Source organism: Cupressus sempervirens, chromosome 5, assembly GCF_028749045.1.
Source record: "Cupressus sempervirens isolate cs-2001-9-10 chromosome 5, ASM2874904v1, whole genome shotgun sequence".
Taxonomy (NCBI): domain Eukaryota; kingdom Viridiplantae; phylum Streptophyta; class Pinopsida; order Cupressales; family Cupressaceae; genus Cupressus; species Cupressus sempervirens.
The window spans coordinates 343,313,190-343,318,388 of NC_143122.1; the positions used below are offsets into that span (position 1 = coordinate 343,313,190).

Here is a 5,199-nt window from a genome sequence, read left to right on the forward strand (position 1 = left end):
CACATTCCTTACCATGATTGCTTTGTTCAAGTTAATAAAAAATGGGTCGAAGCGAGAGCAAACAAACTAGGTCTTCCATTAATTACCTTTTGAATTGAATTATCACCAACAGATCATCGTCAGGAATGAACTAAACTGATAGTTGGAAATTTGAATGCTAAGAATATTAATTTATATCTAATTAAATTTAAATAACACTCTAACTTTGTGTAACCATTTACTCAGAACTAAATCCTTGGCTGCTAATATGGCCTGTGGCAAGTGCTTCTCTCTAGGAAAAATTAAATGACCATCATAGTTCCTAGTTTGTTACATACCTCACAAACATTTCCTAGATTAAACATGTCACAGTATTCCTTTGTTTTACTCGGTTTGTGAGTAGCATCAATAGTTTGACAGATACTACAAAAGCACACTGATAAAAGATATTATTAATATATTACATGGAAGCACATACAAAGTGATAAATGATTGTTTTTCTTAGCAAAAAAACATAGAACCTATTGTTGCATTCAATCACAAAGCTATGAGCATTTGATCACGATGCTTCAAATGTAGCTGATTATGACTTGCTTCTTAATTATTTTTCTCTCTACCATCGGCTTTCACAACGAGATGTTTATATCTTGAAATTAAAAAAAACTAAAACAAAGACTTCAACGAAGCATTCAGTCACGAAACTATGAGCATTTGCTCATGATGCTTCAAATGAAGCCCTTTATGACTTATTTCTTAATTAATTTCATCTCTATCATCAGCTTTTACAAGGAGATGTATGCATCCTATATTTATAATAAAAAAATACAAATAGACACTTCAAAATGTCAAATATTATTGTATTAGTCCAAACAAAATAAAAGATATTCTGCCACGCCTTATAAATATCCTAAATAATCTTTTGTCATTTTCCCTGTCTCAATAGTTCCTACACAGGTAGCTTCTAGCTTCTCTAAAAATTCAAGTAGTCTTGGATTTTCATCTAGTTTTGCCCTGACGTAAAAGCAGTAAAAGAAATTAAACACAGAGAAGATACTAGAAGTGAATCTAGATCATTCTTAGGATGAATGCTTATCAGATCTAAAAGAAGTTAGTGGATACACTATCATGTAGATGTTGGTCAAAGCCACAAAGCTATTGCCCAACCTAACCACTTTTATTGTACAGGAGTACAGTAAAACCTGTGTCAAAATGACTAGAGATTTTGATGTTACATTGAGTTATTGGAACTAGGTACAAAAGAAAACATTTAGAAAGTCTAGGCAGTGACATATTTGGAATTCACAACATCTAATTCCTTAGTAAAAAATATATCAGTGTCATATTCTTCATACCTAGCTTCAGTAGTTGTTGCATCTTTATAAGTTTTTGTGTCTCACAATTTGTATGTGTGTAATTATATATATATATCAAAGTCACTATTCATATTTGTGCACGAAACTCAACAGCAACACAAATTGTAAATCCTACAAAAATAAATGGTTACTCTTGCCCATTGTGTGTATGTGTAGTAAAACAAAATTAATATTTGTTAAATTCTAGTTCTGGATTCAATAAAAAAAATTTGAACCACAATTGAATCCAAAATCAAGTTTTGAACATCTATAATGGATTGTGGAGGCTTGGTATCGTTAGCTATTGATATTTGTGCACAAAATTCAACAGCAATAGCAATTGTAAACTAAACAGGTATTCTTGCATCTTGATTAGTTTTTGCATTTCACAAATCTCTTGCTGTGAAGTATGAGTTGGAAGTACAATGATCTTCTATTAGAAAAAATATGGGAAGCTTATATTCTATATCAAGATTATATAAAAGTATTGCCATCAAAATGTGACTAAACATGCAACTAACTTCATACCTGGGATCTTGGGAGGAGATCCATGATCTCCATAACCCAATTTGGAAGTTATCTTCAATTTGCGTTTCTCTCCAACACACATTCCCAGAAGTCCTTGGTCCCAACCTGTGCCATAATATATGATGATGTAGACCATCAAGCTTCCATTAATCCCTTCTTTATCCACAAAATTTATTAACAACAACAAATTGATCAATTTCATAAATGATAAATTAAAAATCAGAAAGCTGATTTTCCTTCACAAATGTGCCTCTCACGAATACAACTTCATAACTAGATTCTAGGGACTAACCTAGACATCCACAACTTAAAGATTTGTGACAATTACTGAAAAAACTTGCAATATGAAATGTGAACTTCATGAAACGTCATTAGCAGGGTTGTTCATAAATTGTGTAGAAATCCAAGGCATGCATCAGATGTGATAGGAAAGGAACAACTCAAAGACTAAACATACAAAAGTCACTTAGCTATTATCAAAGACTCCATTACCAGAAATGCAAATAAGTTTGACATTTCTTCCAAATAGCCTATCATCAAATCACTGGTCACTTTGAGGGATCGTACATTTGATGATACAGTGGCTTAAAGTAACATTATTCAAACACTAAATCTATTATAATAGTATAGATCACTATCCAAAGATCCTTGATTTTGTTTTAAAATGTTACAAAGATGAATAGTAGTGTGAATTAAGTTGCTGGTTTGATCAATAAGCCTATGCTCATACCTGTTCATGAATCAATCATTGAAAGAAGTTATTGTGTGCCTGACAGAATCAAGATAATCAACATTGCAATCTTCATATTATTGTGCTAAGAAACAAAACCAACCAGATTCCTGCTGCATCATATTTAGCTTTCCAACTGGCCTCATATACCTCCTGGAAGATATCTTTAAACCTACCAATTTAAGTCACATATAAGAAGAATCTCCGAGAATATGAGGATCCTTAAGCTAGAGAATCATAAAGAATGATAACATGGGAAGTAAGGTGTGTTAGAGAAAAAGGTAAAAATAAGATCATCAATCCTTGTATTGATTTGAAAACATACCTTCCATCATATTTTTTAAAAATTGTGTTTTTAGTACTCAAGTAAAGTGGCCATTTCTTCTCATAAGCTATTGTCATTGATGCATTAGCAAATGCATGAATATAGTACATAGAAATAATTAATCATAATTGAATATTTGAGTTTTTCTCAATTAGAATTAGAATAGGAAATTATATTTTTCATAAAAGACAGGACTACATACCTCATCAGTATTGTACATAGCTAATGCTATTCCTCCATCTCCTTTACAGTCATATACCTCCAACTCTATAGTTTCACCTCTGTTCTCTGGAACTGCATCAGTTGACAGAAATCACTATTGCATGCTACAAAGAATAATAATGAAACAAAAAATAGATGTTTTCCAATCTCTGACAGTGAAACCACAATGATATTCACTAAGCTGAAAGACAACAAGGACACATAGCGTCTAGTTCCTGCCGATTGAGAATTTGAATGGAGAGCTGTGTACTTAAAGTTCTAGTAGCATACAGATCCAAAGTCTAGGGAACTAGCCAGAAAGTTTTTCCATTTTAAATTTGTTGTTAGTTGAACATTACCAACAAAAAGTATAATATATACTAGTAGATCTATGGCAACCTCCCTCAGGACAGGCAAGAATGGGTTTACAGAAATAGCCATGATACTAAAGATTTATATTAATAAGGTAGGCTTTACAATATACTTCCTATTCTCAATCTAGCCTTTATTGCCTTGTTTGCTAGAGTCTGGTTGTATACAAGAGGAATTAGGCCACAACCTTGATGTAGGCGCAAGAAGAAAGCCTAGTACCCAACTTGAGATGATCCCCATGACACCTTGTAATTGACTCACAACTTTGCATCAGCACAGTGTTAGCTATAAAGTAAACAAAATCCAGCCCGGTTACTTGATCTTTGTTTACATCTGCTGAACATAGATTTAGCAATTGGGCTTGAAGTAATTATGAACCCTAAATTAAAAGAGAAATCCATGAGTAGTCCATAATGGGTAACAATCTATTACTTCAGATGACAAGATTAATTCTTGAAACAGAGCACCATAAGCATCATACCCATGTTAAGAAGTTTATCAATAGCTATGACCAATCACGGAACACTCTAAACAAATCAAATCTGGAAATTTTACCTTCTTATTAGCCACCTGGAAGGGTTTCAAGGTTGCACACGAGCGCTCCTTCTAACCAGGCAGTGTAAGACGTATGGGCATCAAACTAGCTATATATTTACATCTAACATGAAAACAATAAGGTCTGTCTGGTTCTGATGTTTAATTACAAGTCCATGATCAAATTAGGAATGAAAAGATACAAACTTTGGTCTTCATGAAAATTTAATACACACAAAATTGAAATACCAACAATATCTATTGTGGGGCTAGATGGATTTATACCTATTTGGGCCTGATTGCATCTTCAAATATGGGATGTTTGGAAGATTGAAACTGGGCCGAGGACACGTTTTGCATAGGAGGACTACTCATTTTCTCATAGCAATGGATAGAGAAAAGAGAAAGAGAAAGATGAATCTCATCCTTGCCCCAAGATTGAGTCTTTGCACTGTGCTTTTTATTTAGACCAGGCTTTGATAAGAAGGGAGACAAGGCTTGGGAAGGCAATGGACATGGCGAAGAAGAAGAAGAAGTAGATGGATTAAGCATAGGCCAAAGGGAAAGAGAATATAGTTTTTGAAATCCACCAAGAGCCAAAACAACAAATCTCAGTTGATGGCTTCCACAACCAGTGTTAGCCCAATGCTTGAGACATATGTTTTCCCATAGCTTGTCATCTTGTGCAGCTTTATGCCATATCCTATTAACACACGAGGCTGTTGCTAATGTTCTTGCATCCATGTATTTCATCACTTCAGATAACAAATCCCCATATAAAAGAAACTGCTCCATTTGATCCCTCGATAAGTTCTCAACCTTATCCTGAGATTGCATCTTTTTAGATGTTTTGTGAAACAATGGTGCCTCCAAGTCTCCATTGGGCTTATAACTATGATGATGATAATTGATTTTACACTTACCGGGTCTTCTTATTGCCAATCCCATTGCCCTTCCAGATAGAACAGGACAAATGAATGTGTATCTACAAATAAATAGACTTCGTACCTTAAAAAACAAGTTAGATAGTTTCATAAATAAGCATCAGACAGGGATCTGGGTCTCTAAATTTAAGCAGAAACACAGAGATAGACATGGAGACTAGAGAGCACAGCTTCAGAAAAAGGTAAAGTTATGAAATGGAGCAGAGCACTACCAGAAGGAAAATTTCTAATAAA

At 33.9% G+C, this 5,199-nt stretch overlaps 1 pseudogene; it reads right to left on the bottom strand.

The window, feature by feature from the left end:
- Positions 1-4,306: 4,306 nt before the first annotated feature.
- LOC149556105 (F-box protein GID2 pseudogene) lies at positions 4,307-4,969 on the bottom strand (annotated as a pseudogene).
- Between the last annotated feature and the right edge of the window lie 230 nt (positions 4,970-5,199).